Source organism: Poecilia formosa, unplaced genomic scaffold, assembly GCF_000485575.1.
Source record: "Poecilia formosa unplaced genomic scaffold, Poecilia_formosa-5.1.2 Scaffold238, whole genome shotgun sequence".
NCBI classification, from domain to species: domain Eukaryota; kingdom Metazoa; phylum Chordata; class Actinopteri; order Cyprinodontiformes; family Poeciliidae; genus Poecilia; species Poecilia formosa.
The window spans coordinates 692484-710899 of NW_006800177.1; the positions used below are offsets into that span (position 1 = coordinate 692484).

At 38.3% G+C, this 18416-nt stretch overlaps 1 long non-coding RNA gene across 1 annotated transcript in view; it reads left to right on the top strand.

The window, feature by feature from the left end:
• Window positions 1-2506: 2506 nt before the first annotated feature.
• The window catches only part of LOC103149885 (uncharacterized), an 82753-nt gene continuing 66843 nt past the window's right edge, over window positions 2507-18416 (top strand). Inside the window, exon 1 of the long non-coding RNA XR_477513.2 lies at window positions 2507-2766. This is a non-coding gene — a long non-coding RNA (uncharacterized LOC103149885). The remainder of the gene's footprint in view (window positions 2767-18416) is intronic.

An 18416-nucleotide genomic window follows, 5' to 3' on the forward strand; every position in this document is an offset into this window, starting at 1 on the left:
CTTGCTAATCTCCTGCTGACCAGCAGCACAAGACCCAAGTCTACTTTGGGGAGAATGTCTGAGGGAGTGAGAGGAGTGCAGAGAAAAGCTTCAGCTGGATGAGAATTGGAAAGAAAAAGACGGGTTACTGTGGATAAAGATGATGCAAGCGAAAAAGGATGAGGTAAAGACGAATGTGAAAATGACAGAAAACAAGGATTTCAACTGGAGAGTTCAGAGTTTAGCTAAGAATGTAACAAACAGAGTCCTTGGCCACTACAGTGGGAACCTGTTGGGGAGCTGACAGATGGAGAGCTAATGATGTTGAGGCACTGGCGCTGGGTCTGTAATTGTGAACGAGACGATCTGTAGTTCTTGTCATAATACAGCTGAAAGCCAACAGCGGAATGAGAAAGAAATGAGGCAGAAGGAGGAGCAGGTGAGGAAAAAAAAGAACAGAATCCTCTCTTTTGATCTCCACGTGGCGTTAAATGAAACATTCAGCTGCTTTAATCCTCAGTAGGACGGCTAAGAACTTCGGCCCTAATCAATCTGATCCTCACGGGTTTCGCTACTCCCTAATGGGTTTCTCTGAACACTGGGATGAAAGTGCACGCAAATAGTCAGAATCCATGTTTGTATGGATTTTTTTTCTTTTTTATAAATATTTAATTAGCTCTGATGCCATTTTTTTTTTCTTCAATTCATTGTATATATTTCGTTCATGGGTTAAAAGTGCAGTCATATAAAGCATGTTTCTTTTGGTAAACAAGAAAAAAAAACTGTGAATGATGACATGTAAGTGTTTAAACATTTTTTGGTGCCAAGTGCAGGTCCTGACTCTGATAAAATGAATGGTATTACACTAATACACCCCATAGCTAAAGGATGCTTTAACATTGCTCCAATCCAAATTGCATGACCATCTTCCTTTTCTTCACACCTCAACTTCACAGTGTGATCATTTTCCTTTTCTTATCTCGCCTCTCTCTCATGCCCCCCTACCCCTTTTTCTTCACAGATGGGTCTCTCAGGTCCAGACCTTTTACCACCCTGTGCTGCTTGTTTGTAGTTGCACATGTATGTACCTTTGCATACCTGGCGGTGTATGTGCACGGTATGTGCTCGTACATTTGAGATTTAATATTTCTTCAGTTCACCCAAAAAGGAGACCGGCACAATGCAGACCGGCTTCCAATTTTGGTCTGATTTTCTATGACTTCAAAGAGTGCAAATGGATTTTTTCACTGTGTGTATCTGTGTGTGTTTGACTGTGCATCTAGGATAGTGTCCGGTTGGCTGCGGATAATGGATTGCATGTGCATCCATCTGCTTGTACACTCTCTTTTGTGTTTGTAATGTTTAAGGAGCCATAAAGAGAAGAGCAGTCCATCTTTGACAAAGTGTTAAAAGGTATCAGGTTTGTTGTTTTTGGCTCTGAGTGTGGACGAGCCACCTTACGGTGTTGACCACTATCTCACTTGGTTAACTTGTCTCTCAAACTAATCTGATCTGAGTTTTAGCAGGAATGCTGACACCATTTTCTGAAAATAAATAAAACCAAACAAAAAAGAGACAAGAAAGTGTTGAAAATGCACTTTAACTAACTTTTTACACTGTCTGAACAGTATTTAATCTATCATTTTAAATACTGATTTTGCTGTCATAAAATGAGCAAAAAGATAAAAAGTTGTAAATAAGTTGTGTATGGCACTATACTACATATTTACTATATATATTACATTTCTCATAACTAGTGGTCCCACTACAAATTGCCCAATATAATCATAAGCTAAATGATCAAAAGCAGCAAAGTATTTTTGTATTGTTTAGAAACTGCAATATGTAACTTTTATTAATATATTTTTTGCATACTTTTTAACACTGCCACTATGTCATGATGTAAAAAGCAGGTAATCTGTTAAAAATTGAACTCCTTTTCCTAATCACAGTGTGCTCAGTGCTAATTGCAGAAATACACTGCTCGATCAGAAACAGCCAATCAGAGCCAAGAGAAGAGTCATACTGTCAATCTACATGTGTATGCGCTGCTCACATGTTCCCTCTTCTTCTCTGCTACACCACAGCTTCTTTCTGATAGCAGAGTCTGTCATGAATGCTCAAGGCAGTTATATGGGCACCAATGATAGAGAGTAAGCAGTTTTCCTGGGGTATGTTGTTTATCCGCCATTAGCACATCGAGCAGCAATGTCCTTTGTCCTTTGTAAAAGGACTTAAATAAATTGTGAATCATAATGCTAAGACACTTCTCAACATTATTGTAGATTATTGAGCAGCTATTTAACCCAAAACATCCTTTGTTTTTAGCGTTTTTTACATTTTATTTTTCTATTTTCTTATTCATCTGTTGTATCAATTCACCTTTCTTTTTAGTTAATTGTTCATTCTGTACCCATTCCTCTAATTTCTGAATTTTATTTGGATACTTTTTAGTTTTACTGTCTTGGGGTTTGCAAAAAAAAAAAAAAAAGAAAAAAAAAAGGTACTTCCTACATCCGGGTATTGTGTCGCCATCTTGACGGCACGGTAGCTGCTTTCCATTTCATTGATTGCAAGTAGGAGAACTGCAGTGGTTGGATATTGTTGGATTCGGTGTAAAAACAAACGCGATAAAACAGTAAAGCAAAGTTCTCATTACATTTCATAAAGGTGAGCAAACTTTGCTACCAAGCATCGCGCATCAGCAAGTGTGGCTGGCTAATATTCAGAGGAAACACAGGACTATATCTATGTCACGGGTTTGCGCCGATCATCACTTCATTTACGGTAAGAATATTTTCAAAAGTTCCGAAAAATATCCCAAACTGTGATGCTGTTATTCGATGTTGTATTAAACTTATATGACAGGTTCATTTTCACAGAGTGAGACGTTAAATACAAAATGCAAACATTCATGTCTTGCTGCAACACTTAGCTCGATCACTGCTATGGCCATATTTACAATCACATAATGTTAGTTTGCTTAGATTTACATTCCGATTGTTATGCATCACACATTTCAGGTAGTCGAGAAGGAGGCAAAATGGCAACTTCTGTTGGGTAACCACATTTTAATCTTGTTAATGTTTTAGTTTCATTTTTTTTTCCTGTTTCTGGTGCTTACACTTTCAATATGCTCGAGTACTAAAGTGTGCATCAAGCTAATCACATTATTATTTCTCAGCAAACATAAATGTTTTGTTTACTATTTTCATAAGATGTGATATTGCTAGACACAGAACTAAAAAAAACCGAACTTAAGCATCGGTAATGCTGCTCATGTTTAGCGATTGCTTACCAAGACAAATACACTTTAAGACATGAATAAGAGTACACCTCCAAGTAGTCTTTCTCTACCAAGATGGCGCGTTGCCGGGGTAACTTACTTCCGGTCCGGTCTTGTGAAAGCTATCCATAGTAGCTCTAGGAGACGGTGGAGGAGCTTGACTTTTTCCCACAAGTGATCTGTCTCATATCATACTGACATGACATAGTGACAGTTTTAACAAATATTTTTTAAATATATATTTTTTATAAGTTACATACTGGTAACTTTTGCGATTCTGTGATTTATTGACACAACTAAACAGCACTATTTATAAATTTTCTTTGTGCTGCCTTCTGTTAAAAAGATTGATGAAACAATATATACCATACAAAAAGGTTTTCACATCACTCAAATCAAGTAAAGATTCAGGTTTTTCCTGTTTTCAGTATCAGGTTTCAAAAAGGACTGTGTTGTGTAAAATCACAAAATGTCAACAAGTTCACACTGTGACATGCTCAGAGCAAGGTCACAAATTACAATGACAGAGAAAATGTTCTCTCCCTTTCCTGTGGCTACAGCAGGAGTCTCTACTATACCCTCTATGGTATTTAAAGCCACCTTTAAGTCATCTTGTTTTAGTTTTCTTTATTTTTGGTCTTTTTTTGGGGGGGGTTCAGTTTTATGTTAAACATAGGTGATCTTTTCGAGCACTTCACTGGACATAATTAGTCTATGAAACAGCAGGTGGTGCTGTTGTTTTCCAAATTCACAGATTGAGTTTGGCGTCGCATCTTCATCTATTCGTTTAGTTGTTTTATCAAACCAGATGATGAGCCCTTCTCTGCTTCTGCTGCAGCAGACAGAGGAAAAAACTATCAATCTAGATAGAGTATGTAATCCTACTTACAAAAAATAAGCAGTTGAGATAAATAATACAGAAAAGCCAAAGGTTTCACTGTGACATCTCTTTAAAATCATACATTTCTCTCTGCTGTTATATTATTTTATATTAGATATAAATTATAACAAAAATCTAAATTATTGTGCATGTCATACATGATTTGCATTAGTTTTTTTTTTTAGTTTTTTCAAAATGTCAAGAATCACATTTTAAGAAGTAGAAACACATGTACAATCCTAAATGAGAAATGGATGTTCCTGACTGTCTCACCCTGTAAAAGCATTATTTTAATGTGATCATATTTTGGTCATGTTTGAGAAAAATGCATAATAATACTCGTGTTCGTAGATGAAGGACTTCTGTGTCAGCAGGTTTGTGTGACAGTTTGTCTTTGATGCTGTGCTGCAGTGCAAGGTTTGTAGGTGGTGATCCATCAGACGTTTTATTACCGTGGTAAAACAAAAGGACGACACAGGTTGCATTTTACAGTATGTCAGCCTGGAGAGAGATGAAGGCAGGTTCTGATTACCAAAGATTCAGAGATGTTTGGCTGTTGTCTGTGGTCTTCAGTTCATTGTCTCCTCCTTTGTCAAGTTTGTTAGGAGGTATGTGTCTGAAAATTAAAGTATATTGTTAGTATTTTTCCAAGTATGCAGTGTGTTTAACAAATAAGTGTCTACTTATTTGGCACTTTTATGTTCTTTAATGCACATTTCACTTATAGTAAAACTGAAAGAGGAAAAACATGGATGTGTGTACGCCAATCTGCCTTAAGTGGTCTTGGTATTGTAGACCAGTTGTCAGAATTAACATCTTTCATCTTAAAAAAAAAAAAAAAGACATTTTGCTGAATATTTGTGTGTGCACACCTATATTAGCTTCAAACATATTGATAATTTATGTTCAGAAGCTTTATATTAAATAATATTAGGTTTTTAATGGCAATGTCATAATTTGTTTGGGGGGAATCAAACAAATTATATTCATTTAAAAATTATTCAGCAATTATTATTTAAAAAGTTAATTTGATTGCATTTTAAGACTAAGTGTGCAGAGAAAAAGCATTCTAATTGAAATGAATGAATTTTGCACAGCTTTTTATTCCGGCTTTAAATAGATAAATAAATACTATTAAATAAACATAATGCATTGGGAGAATTCTGCTTTCTGTCTTACGTTTAGGTTTCTAACAGAGTAAACTTCAAAGGCAAAGTATAATATTTCATGTACAGCCCATATTCATTCAAATGGCAAATCAAAGGTTTTACAAATGTGTCCTTATTTCCAGGTTATAAATTACTCTTAGGGTAAGCTTGGCTCCGTCCAGGCGTGTTTGTTTATGCAGGCAGGCAGGCAGGCCCAGGTATCGTAGTTACAGTGGTGTTGTGCTATGCGGTGGTGTGCATGATTATCGACCAGCGTGTCATGCAGGATAAAGCCCAGTGTGCCTCTGTTGACTGCTTTGCGGTCAGAACTGCAGGGAGGAGGATTGTGGTTAGCCTACAGACAGCCAAGGCCGTGTAAGAAGATCGGCTTGGCGTGTGTGTGTGTTCGTGTGTGTTCGTGTGTGTGTGTGTGTGTGTGAGTGTGTACGTGCACCATAAGTACTTTAAATTTTGTCTTCAAGTTTTGCCTCTGTGACTTTGCTTTATTTGTTTTTAATATGAGACTTTACCTTTTCATTTTTTCCCAGTTTTGTCAGCGAGACATGTTTTGCTTTTGCATATTTGAAATTTGTCTCATGCTTTGAACAAGCCACCAGCAGTGTTGCACCGTTTGTGACCAATCGCTATGCTGCTTGGGTACATTCACACACAAAATATAATAAATATTTGTAATCTTGTCTATTATCTTTCCTGTTGTTTTGAATCCGCCTTCTTCTTCTTCTTATTGAAGCGACTGCAGATGCATGCAGAAGTCGGGTCTCTGAGGCTAATGGATGTCTCTCATAAATGGCCGGAGCTGTGCTCACTAAGGGCAGAGATGTGGTCTTTGCCATTCTCTGATTCTTTCCTGCCCCGATGATAGCACCATTCCAAAGAGCTTCATCAATTCTTCATAGATCTGAGCGCTAAACACAAACAATATCTGATGGAGGTTTGCCAGGGGCATGCTCAAAGCAAGCCCGACCTCCCCTCTCCCTGTCCCCTCTCAATGTGTTTTGCAAGCTTGAGCGATTTCAGTACACTTGTGGTGGAATGGGGACATCTTATTTAACATCAAGTCAATTGTTGGATGCGATGTATTTAAGCTTGGTTTTACCCAACTCTTGTCATGACAAGTCAGGACTATTCATTGTGGTTTTGTTGCTACTGTGACATTTTTACAAGGAGTCCGGCGGTTCCCCTGAATAGATCTACCAAAAAGCATCCTCTTCCTTAAAGACCTTAGAATAAATGAATATACATGAACCAAACCTGCTTCATAAGTCTGAAACAGCATTATGCCATATTTTCTTTTTTAATTGACACACTTTTGTTCACTTATTTGCACAGTTTTGTCTCAATTCACACTATTACATTAAGGCATTGTATTGAAGATACAGTGTCTTACAAAAGTGTCCCTGCCTCTTGAATTTGTCACATTGCAAAAACAAACTGGAATGTATTTTATTGGGATTACACATGATAGAAGATCAACACAAGACAGTGAAGAACTCTGGAGGGGAAGGAGATGACACGTTTTTTTCTTTTTTTCAAATTGTTTTACAAATAAATATCTGAAGAGTATGGCATACATATTTATCCTGAGCAAACCTTTTTATAGCCACCTTTCACTGCAATTGCACAAGCTTAGTCAGTCTGATTGGATGGAGAGTGTTGGTGTTTCTAGTCTTGCCACAGACTCTCGTTTGGACATAGTGAATGACTGGACCATTGAAATCCTATCAAAGTGTGCAGTCTTTAATTGTAGCTCTGACTGTATGTTTAGGTTAGTTCTCTTACTGGATGTTGGATAGACAAAAACAGAGTAGTACTGAATAACTGTCAGATCATTCATTACTCGTTTTTTTATTTTTTTTATTTGATAATTTAACAGCGATAAAACTAAAACGTTTAACGATTGGAAGTTAAAATATTCCTCAAGACATAAAATATATTTATCGTCCCCCCTAAAGAGTGTTGTTGAATGTCAGAATAAGCTGGGCTTAATTGCTTAAAACCCACGATCTACCAAATTGCCAATAAAAATGGGTTTTTGGGTTTTAACATGACAAAAAGTAAAAAGGTTAAAGCAGAATGGTCTGTTTTAGAAGGCACTATGTGATGCGACCCCAGTTTGAGGTTATTCTCTTCTGTGCTTGAGCAACATCAGCAAAAAAAAATTCAGAACTAGATCAGTTATGCTTTCATCTGCATATCTTGTCTGCTGACAAGCACACAATGATTAATGCAAATGTTTGAATAACACAACGACCACTTTGACCCAAAGCATGAATGGCTAATTTGTTTTTTCTTTTATCAAATCCATCTCTTCCATGGCTTTGATTTATGTCACCTCGTGCATTAAACGGACACAGGCCACCTCTCGCTGTCTTGTCAGGCGATGCTATTCGCTTAATTTGTAGCAAAACACATCAGCACTGCATTGGCCATTAAACTCATCTTCATTCCCTCCCAGTTAGCAGGATCTTAAACCTGCTCAGGTACTTTGATTGAGTATGCTCACTGATAAGCAGCGCAACTTTGTCTTATGCTAATAATAAAAAGCCTCATTCCAACAGCTGTCTCATGGTGAAAAATAGTAACGGTATTGATTGTGGGTCCCCTGTAGTGATTCTGTTCATTTGTTTCTGCTGCTGATGGCTGGTGATGAGGAGTGCGGTGAGATCAGATGTTTTCCTCATACATTTTCGTAGATGAAGAGGTAATTTCTTTGCTTGGATGCCTGGAAGGCTCTTAGTCACTCAGAAAGCAATCTGTAGAGCGAAAGAGCTACATGCGATTGTCTTACAAGTTGTACTTTGGTTTTAGGCCTTTCATTAACTGTTTTACAGTGATGTTCCTAAGACTGTTTCTTCCTCGCTACTTCTCACTTTTTCCACAAGTATTTCCTGATCATTGTTACAGCCTTCAAGCGTCAGTCTTCCAGGGCCAGTGTCCTGAAGCTTTTAGATGTCTCTCTGGCTCCAATATTAGCTCTGTAGAGCTTCACTGAATGGTAAGTGAGGCAGTTTCACCATTTAATTCAAGTGTGTGTCGGACAAGGGACACATCTAAAAGTTGTAGGACTCTGGCCCTCGAGGAATGAAGTTTGAGACCACTGATGTAAAAGGTTTCATTTTTACAACTTTTTTCTTTTTACTAGACAAAGAAGTGATAGCAAAATCTCCTGCCCAAATTAGAGTTCATAAAGTGAAGATTTATATGAGGAGAGAGAACACCAGAGAAAAGGTCAGGAGAGGAATTGACTGAGTGGAGGAGATAGGGAACCTAATAAACCTGCACCCTTTGGAAGTATTTAAACGTGATTACTCCCAAGAATTTATCCCAGAATTTACTCGAGAGTAAAAAGGCTTCTCAAGTGCTAGGAAAGTGATCAGAACATCTGATTTAATATTTATGATGTCATCCTACAGACAAAAAGTATAAAGTACATAAGTACAAAATAACAAATTAAGGCAAAAATAAACACTTTTTTCCAAAAGAAAACTTGTTAAATTATTATAGGATCATATGTATGTTATCAGGGTAAAGTACTTCCAGTTCCAGTTTTTTTCTATTATATTTTGAAGATAATACTTTTTTTTAATCCTAAATTTAGGATTAAAAATTTAGGATTAAATTTTTAATTTAATCCTAAATTAAAAATTTAGGATTAAATTTTTAAATAAAATTAAATAATTTTTAATTATTTAATTTAATTAAATAATTAGCTCATTATGTGAGCTAATTATGTGTTTGCTCACATAATTAGGTTCGACCATTTGACACTTCATGATGTTTCTTTGTTCTGAAACAAAGCTTGTCTGAAAATATGTGACATTGTAATTTGCTGCCAGGCCACCAATTGTTTCCTAGTATCAGTCCTCCTTTATTACCCGATGAGTCTTCTTCGGGCATGACCCTCTTCCCACTGTTAACCAGCATCCATAATAAGGAGGGTGGCAGGGCAAACATTTCTCAGCAGTCGACTTGTCATTAACTAAAAGCATTGTGGAGCTTTACTCCCAATTACCACTCCCCTCACAGCTCACATAAATCACGCATTGTCGACTTTCATGAGCTGCGGTCTTGTCTGATTCTCTCTGCCTCTCACAATCCCATTTTGCATCGTCTGTGTTCTATGGAAAACTTTTGGCACTGTAAATGTTATGCAGCATCGTCACGAGGAGTAACTTTATTTCCCAACTTGTACTTTTTTATATTTTGTGCAAACAAAGCTTTGATTGCAGAGGGTTTAGGCTAGAGCAACAACAGAGACCTCATCATTTAAGCTGTTATGATCTTTTAATGGTCTTCTATTACTGTATCGTTATCCTAAAAGCCAGCAGTCGCTGCCGTGGGCTCTCACTTTGATATCGCTTTCATTAAGAGGAGGCCAGGATCATTTGTAGTGGCACTTAAGTCATTTGTTGAAAGTGTGTGAATGTGTTTATGAATCGGGGTGTGTGTGTGTGTGTGTGTATAAAGCAGATGAGCTGAGGTGCAGTGTATTTTTATCTGGACCATCGATCTGTTTCAACCTCTGCTTCTCTACTCCTGGGTGTAGAAGTCTTGACCTTCACTGTGGGAGGTATCAGTGAGCCATGTGACCTCTGCTGCTGCACAGTTTGTAAATGCACACATAGTCACACTGCCCTGCATTTGCATGGAAAATGGTTCTAACAATGTACATCAAAGGAGAAAAGGTTGTGAAGGTTTCCACTTCACAGCCTGCACTCCAACTCTGTCACTCCAGTTGCTGCTTGTGAAGAAGAACTTGCATTTTGGTTGTTCTATATTTCTTTTAAACTTACACACACACACACACACACACACACACACACAGATGCACTCATGCAAATACACACATCGATGGGGTCAGGGTCTCGAAACACAAGATTTCAGTTGTCTTTGTTTGTCGTCAGCACCTTCTCAGGCGGTTGGGGTTTCGCTCTCTCCGGAATCAGCCGAGCGATGCGAGGGGGTCCGTCTGTGTGTTTGCTTTGGAGCGTGTGAGTGTGTGTGAGGTATTGTGTGTCTAAGTGTGTGTGTTGAGGAGGTGAGGAGCTCAGTAGCTGCAGGGCCCTGTATTGATGTCCGCTGCCTCCCCCCGGGGCCCGGCTCTGTGGGATAGTGTGTCAGTAGGACAAAGGCATGGCGCCATCCGTCCTGCTCTACGGGCCAGTAACTAGAATTAATTACAAACCAATCGAATCCGCTGCAGCCAATTGGTAAACTAATTGGTAATTCCAGCTGCCCATCTAGTCACGGATGGGCATCAGGCTGTGTTAGCTGGTGCTGCCGTTCTAGCTGGAAGGCCCTCAGGTGGAATTTTGTTGTCTGTAGTTGTGCCCAGATCAAGTTGACCTTTGAGGTTCAGGTTGGCCAAACCAGGAGCTTTGTTGATACAGAATTACTGAAATCACTGAGGACCACAATGCTTTCCAGCGATTCAGAGTTTGGTTATCTTATACTGCTGAGAATAAATCTTTCCTTGTTATATTCAGATTTGTAGCAGCTGATTATTTAGCACTTGTATTTTACATGACCGCATAGACCATAAAAACATTTAAGATCAGGAAAACTTTTCCAGAGGGACTATAGGTCTAGTAATGTTTAACATATTAGAACACTAATACACCATCCTATTACTGGATATTGATCAGTTTTAAGTTGACCTCACCCAGGTCAAAACTTATTTCATGTTCATATCTCACCTGCTCATGTCCCAGGCTCAACATGATCTAGCTCTTGTTCATTCCTATTTTTCATGAAATCTTCACAAATTTTTATGTCTTTCAATTTCTTTTCTGTTCTTTCTTTACTCACAATAAAACTGTAATTTACAATACTACTTTTTTGACAGAAAACCACAATGACTTCAAAGTTTTGATAGAAATGTGGTTCTTTGAAGTTACATTTTTTTTATTTCCATGCAAAGTTAACACCTGTGTTTTGGTATGATTCTCAGAGAGAGGTGCTAGAAACGACACAGTGCATAAAGTCCTTTTTACAAATATGTAAATAGTATATTTAACCAGGATATCTATCTTGGGTTAGTGGGCATTAGTAAAGTACTTAAAAGTGATAAAAAAAGATGTAGAACGTTAGTTCTCTTATTCCCTTTGGAGCGATGCACATTTACGTGTCCCTTAGCGATATATAGTCATTTGTGTGATTTGACATTATGAGCTGGCACCAATGAAACGGTCCCATTGGGACCTCAAAAGAAAAGCTTACCCCACCACTGAACACAGTGAGTTACAGAGATTTTCCAGATCCCTCTCGGTCACATCTTGAGCAAAGAGTACCGGTCTAGACATGCATTAGTGGAACTTTGTCTGCCTGAGCTTCTTGGTGGCCGTGTTGTAGAAGTGATAGACGTAAGGTTCAGGTTACAGCCCGTTCTGACACGGTGTAGTGATAGGGAACGTGATAAAGCTACTGGCCCTACTAAACCCCTCCAGACATTCTCCACAAATTGCCCTATTAGCTGAGACTGATGCTCTATTCTTTAAAACCATTCAAGGATGCTTTTTCCCTTTCCGCATTTTCGTAGTGGATAAGGTAGGGACTTAAATTGGTCCTGCAAGAACTCATTTTCATTAAACTCTCTGATCGTTTAGACACTAGTGCCATCCCTGGTGTGATATGGCTGACAAATAAAAGTCATCAAAAAGGACATTTGTGTATGTTTCAGTAAGTCGTCAATGTGTCTGGCTCTTGCTGTGTGGGAGGATGTGCACAAGGAAGGATGAAAGGCATGTCAAGGTGCCAGGTTCCTGAATGAACATCAATCTCCCAATTAGGCCTAAAATAACCTGGCCTACACTGACACTTCCTGTCTGCCAGAGCGTGAGAGGGGGAGAAAAATAGAGAGATGTGGGCAGGAAAAGCAAAAGTGTGGCAGATGAAAAATGAACCTAAAAGGAAGAAAACTTGGCATTAGTCCTCATTGAACTCATTAAGACACTTATATACAGTTCTCCCAATTAACATTTTTTTCTTTAGATAAAAATACAACAACACAATGATCCTCCAGGCTAAAATATTTATTTCAAAAATGAACTTTTTTATGAATATTTTTAAATGTTGGAAGTGTCTTAAGTGAAGACGTGGTTCACATGAGATTGAGAAGCACAAAAGACTGTGGCAGTGCTTGCTGGTGTGCAATTTAAATTTGCTTTATATTTTTGCCTCTTTATTTTGTTGTTCTTAACACAAGCTAAAATCTCCACTTGGGTTTGTCCCATTGATGTGTCAGTGTTCAGTCAGATTCAGGAATTGGCGAGAAGAAACATTCTTTCAAAATTCACAAGAGTTTTGTGGTTGTATTCTGACTTTCAACATGTGAGTTTTGCGTAGGATGTGTGCTTTGTGTCTGCAATTCATTTCACAAACTGCACGAAACTGAACCTCAACTATGGAGCTTTTCTACAAAACACATAGATGTTTCTCTACAACTCTAAAGACCTGAATCACAAAAAAATAAAATAAAATCAGATAAAAATCACTGACATGTTTTCACAGTTAAAAAGATTGATTAGCATACGTGAAATATACATGACTATAATGTGTAGTCATGTAAAGGTGTGGGTATTTTCCCTTATCAGAAAGAAAAAGAACAAAAATCTTATTTTTTCTTTTTTTTACTTTAGCCTAAAATACACAAATGCTGTGATTTTTATGCCAAATGCAACATCAGAGCCAAAATTGTTCACAGCACTCCTAAAACATCAAATAATCCAGTAGAAACCATGGGAGGGTTATACCAGGAAGTTTCTTGGCATAATTCTGAACGAAGCGTGGACGTCTAAAACCACGGCTAGTTGTATTGTTGTAGCTACAACTTTAAATTGCAGTCTACAGCTAAGTTGGTTTTGTATTTTCAACAACAGCTTAACTTTGTATTTCAGAATAAATTATAATTTACTTGCTTGTTGTTTTCTTCTTTTATTACTGATGCAGTAACATCACCTTGAACGTGTAAGGTCATCTTTGCTCAAAGGATATGAGAAGTCATATGAAAGTATGTACCCGTATGTCAGAACTCTAGCGTAAACAGAATAAACACACTCCCATACACACACGACCGCTACAACTTCCATCATAAACACAGGTGGTCAATAGGCAAAGCAGTATTTCAAGGTAATCCACCGGTTTATTGGCTTAAACAGAATGACCGGTACACCCATAAATTGATTAAAGCATAAAAGTGAAGGCTTTTAAGTAGGTACCCCCTCCCCGAACTTTTGCTTTTAGCACAGACTGTACATTGATTGCCCTACTAGTGCTTTGCATGGGTTCTGACCTTTTTGTTTCCCATAAGGGAAATAACTTAGTTTACTGATGTAGAAATGTATTTTACATGAGCTGGTTGGCAGTATTACAAAGATCCCCAATGGGCAGAGGTGGTAATGGGGCGCTCCACTCACCATCATCATTACCTCTCTTGTGTTTCAGCAAAAGCTTCCTCTCCACAAAATCAAATTTTCTGTCGTCCTTTAAAGTGGGAACTTACTTGAACAAAAATGTATGGCACTTCTTGGGTTTGATCTTTGACTCATCCACACAGGTAGAATCAAGATGACGAAATCTGGACGTTCATAATCATCCAGATTTACAGTACTTACCGGCGAAAGAAAATGAGAGTTGATTGACAATAAATTTCACATAATTAGTGCCAACAGAAAAGGTTCAAAAAGTTAAGTAGCCATTATTTAAATCCCAGGTGAGAGTTTCCAGTTTCAGGTGAATTAATGTCTCAAATCAAAAGCCTCTATCATGAGCAAAATACGGAAATTCAGTTTTAGGGTGGGACTTCTCACAGTAGCAGCTAGACCAAGACTTTCCAACAATTAAGTTAACTCTGCTGATCTGTGCAGGATAAACAGGAATCACAAACCACATTAGAGGCACATTCGCTTCTCAGATGCACAGTCTGCACTGTTAGGATCTCCCAGTTAGGCCAGTAGAGCAAGATGGATGATCAATGACTTTCCTGAACATCATTTGTTTAATTCGATTTGTAGGGATTTTCTCTCCTTCAGCAACGGAAACGGTGGACGTTTGGGAGAGGAAAAACTGTGGTGGGAGTCTGCTGAAACATCGGTTCAATATGGACATTTTTCTGAAACCTGACACTACAGGAAATAGATATTGATCAAGATGACCATTTACTCACTCTGTGGCTACATGGTGGGCAAAGTAAGAGCTGTGTAGAGAGGGAACCATAGAAAAGACAGCTGTGAAACTCTACAGCAAAGCAAGGATACCTTCATTAAGCATATGACTCACACTTGCTTGCTTGCTACCCATGTGGACCTTTAACAGTCTTTTCAAATGTCCTATTGAGACTACAGAGTCAGAAGGCAGACAACACAGTGCTGGCATGTGGTGTAGGAACGCATTCTTTTACACACATTTCAGTTCAAGAATGTAACAGCTACAGGAAACGATGCAATGATGGATCACTTTTAAACCCCCATTATGGCATCATATGGCACATAGGTGCAAAAGCAGGTCTGAACTCACCTGTTATGGCCTTGTAATTTATGCCACACACACTCTTAATTTATGTAGGTGAACAATTGCAATTTTCATATGGCTAACAAGAGTGTCATTCCATTAAGGGGTTGCCAGCACACTAAAAAACCCCAATAGGTTAGCCTTGAATGTGTTTTTCTTTTTATTGTATTCAGCTGGAGAATCAGTGCTCTCTTGTGTTGTGGGTACTTGTTCATGTCTGCAGGATGCTAATAACACTGAACTTGGTATCTCTAAATCATCAATATTAGATATCATAGTTGGTGTCTGTGCATGTGATATTTTGGCATGTCAGTCTGAAAACAGAAAAAAAGTGGGTATTGTGTACACAAATAATGGACTTGCCCAGGCAACCGTAATACTACAAAAACGGCCACTGATTTAGAGCAGAAATAGCTTAAGGTACTGAGCAAAGTGGACATCTCAGTTGACATGTAATGAACTGTATGGGTCTTACAACCACTAATGAAGTGGATTGATTTTCCTTTGGTACTGAATGTTATTGATGTAACATACCTTTACATAAGCCTGCATCTTTATGACATTGATCCCAATCATGACCAATCATGACATGCATTGACTACAAGGAGGTTTGAGATTTTCTCATATATTTATATGTTTTTCTTAGGCTTGTTATAATCCATTGTACAAATTATATTTTTTGTTCTGTTATGGTTGTGTTATTCAAATCTCTGGCAGATGTTTTATCAGACACTGGAAACGTGCTGATATCGGCTTTGGTGATATTTACGGTTTTCTATTTGAGGGAGTTGTATGTCTGTGATCTTAAAAGATTCATAGAGGATCCAACTACTCAAACTAGTCAGGCATATAAAAAAGAAAACAAAAAACTAGTTGACTACCCCTTTAGACGGTCTGGCAAGTCTTGTTGAAAGCAGACTATTTATTTATTCATTCATTTATTTAAGGTATTTAACTCTCAACTTGGCTCATAGTTTTTGTTTTGTATTTTGTATCTGCTTTCTCACATGTCTGGATTATCCAAAGTTTTTGCGGTCATTAATTTGAAATCCAGTCAACAAGCAGTACTGAGAACACATTCATTTAGCCCACGAGGCTGGAGATATTCACGTCTAAGTGAGGAAATGTTTCCTCCAGTCTCATCCTGGGAATTCCATCAGCATTGATCTGGTTAGCAAATGAACAGCATAAGTGCACGAAAAGGCAAAGTATCCAAGAGCGTTAATCTCAGTTAATTTTCTGTTTGTAATGTTGACTAAAGGGGGTTCATCTGTAATAAATGACAAAATATGAGGTCATAAATGTGTGTGAAAAATCAATACAGGAAAAAAGAGGTGTCTTTTTCCTGTTTGGGTTGATCCTTGGGAACATGGCTCCTTGTGAAAGCTGAGAATTTCACACACTGTTCACAGGGCAGAAAGTGCGGTCTGAAACATTGTATTGGGTTCAAGAACAAATCTGCATCAGGGTTTCCTATGACATTTAAGTGTAGAGAGCTTGTCTTTAGCTTCTTTGTTGACTAATTGTCAATGAAACGTCTATGAGACAGGAGGTTGTGTACAAATCGCACACCGCATCATAGAGAAGCTGGTTCACAGTAAAATTTGCATTATGTTTTTAATTTGTTGTTGTCGGCTTAAGAGGGAGCTCTGACATTTCTTGCTGCATAGTCCGCAAGTTGATGGTGGTATATGATATACTCAGCTGTCTTCATATCACCTTTGAGTGAAAGAAAAGTACGTCATTCTTTTTTTACAGAGCCAGTGTACAGTGTTATCCGCATCATTTTCACAGGGTGCGTTTTGTAAGTCCTGCTCTTCCATCTGCTCCCTTACAATATTAGATGTTTTAAAAACAACTTCTTTACAACTGGAGTGTGGCAGTTTGTTTTAATTGAAATCCAATTTTAATATTTGTAAGTTGACTCAGAATCAACCATCATGACAAAAAAATATTTTATACCCTATGATTATATGCATGACATGTCTCTATACACGTAGAAATATTTCTACATATTTAGATTGTGTTTTTCCACATTATTAAATGAGCTAAATTGGGGTATTATTTTTTTTAAGCTTTAGCATCTTATTGCGGTTCAGACAAAAAATATAGTCTGTTTACTCTTATTTTTTCTATATTATGAAATTTCAGTTTTGCAGATGGTATTTTATTTTTATTTTGTTTTATAAAAAAATGAAACCATCCCTCCCCCGGGTAAGGGAGGGATGTTCAGGGAAAAACCTGAACTTTGTTTATTCCTTAACATGTCACACACTGACTCCGTGAGGCGGCTCCATATGACATTTTAGAGGTTAAATTTACTTACATCTTTCAGAAGTCCGAACTTTAATTAAAGTGTAGCTTTTATTAAGAAAAAACAGAAGTTTTCAAAAATCTTGGTATTTCGAAAGTACCTTGTGCAAATGATGTTGAAGGTTGTTTTTTTTTTTTTTTTTTTAGGTTGTTTTTTTTTTTTTTTTATCTTAGCGGTTTTCCAAGACTGATGTTAAAATTATTTTCAAAACACTTCCTAACGGCAGACTCAGGTGAAACTTAAGACACTGTAAAGGCACTGCTTGAGTCTTCAGTTGCTGCTGTGTCTAATTACAGAGTGTAAATGATAACATCTCTTAAACTGTAAAGTAAATGGAGTCTTACAGTGTCATGAAACATATATAAGCAAACACCCAAGCTGCTACACAATAGACCCCTTACCACTGGGCTGCTGAGATATTTCCGTCAAAGTGCGTAGAGAGATGAGGACTGAGGCTGTGTGGGGGTTGAGTTCACTCCCACAGGAGACTGTGACGCCTAAACAAATTCGATAACCTAACCTTGTTACCCCAAGTCGCATGGCAGTGGCCCCCTTAATACCCCCTCCCTTTTCAAAACAATAGCTTAGGTAGACGGGCAAGACAAGTTGTGCATAATTTACACAGTGATGTGCACGCCAGCTCACACACTGAAAGCCGCAAGGGCAAACACACACATGCACGTTGGGGATAATGAATGGGCGGTTGTGAATGGATGGCAATGTGCACTTAGTGCTGGGAGCAGCTAAATTCAGCCATAGATGATGAATTGGCAGCAGCTTGTTGTAGAGGCAGACAGGCCCTGGATCACAGGAAAGAAGAGAGGATAAGCAGGGAAAAAGTGGAGAGGAGAGTACTCACTACTGTCCAGGGCAGGATAGCTAAGGAGAGAAGATGGTTGAGGGGAGAAATTCAGTCGAGAAGAGTGAGGGAGGACTCCGCGGGGAAGGTGATGAAGCATGCAGCTCAGGTTTCCTGTCTCTGATGTAAGGCCAGTCTGGATCGATGGCTCCGCTGGGGCCCGGCCAGCACACTCCAACCTGCCTGCTCTCTACAACTCTCGCTCTCACCCTCCTTTGTCTCAATCCTTATCTCTTTTTCTTTTTCCCTCACTGTTGTCATCTGTCTTTAGCTCCTCTCTCTCCTGTCTTTCTCTCTTTGTGATCTCAGTCATAGCACACGCTCCGAAAGCCCACTGGTTACTGCATCATCAGAAACACACAAAAATCACTTTTGCATTGAATGTGACTGGATTTCCAGCACAGTACTAACTTTAATGTAAC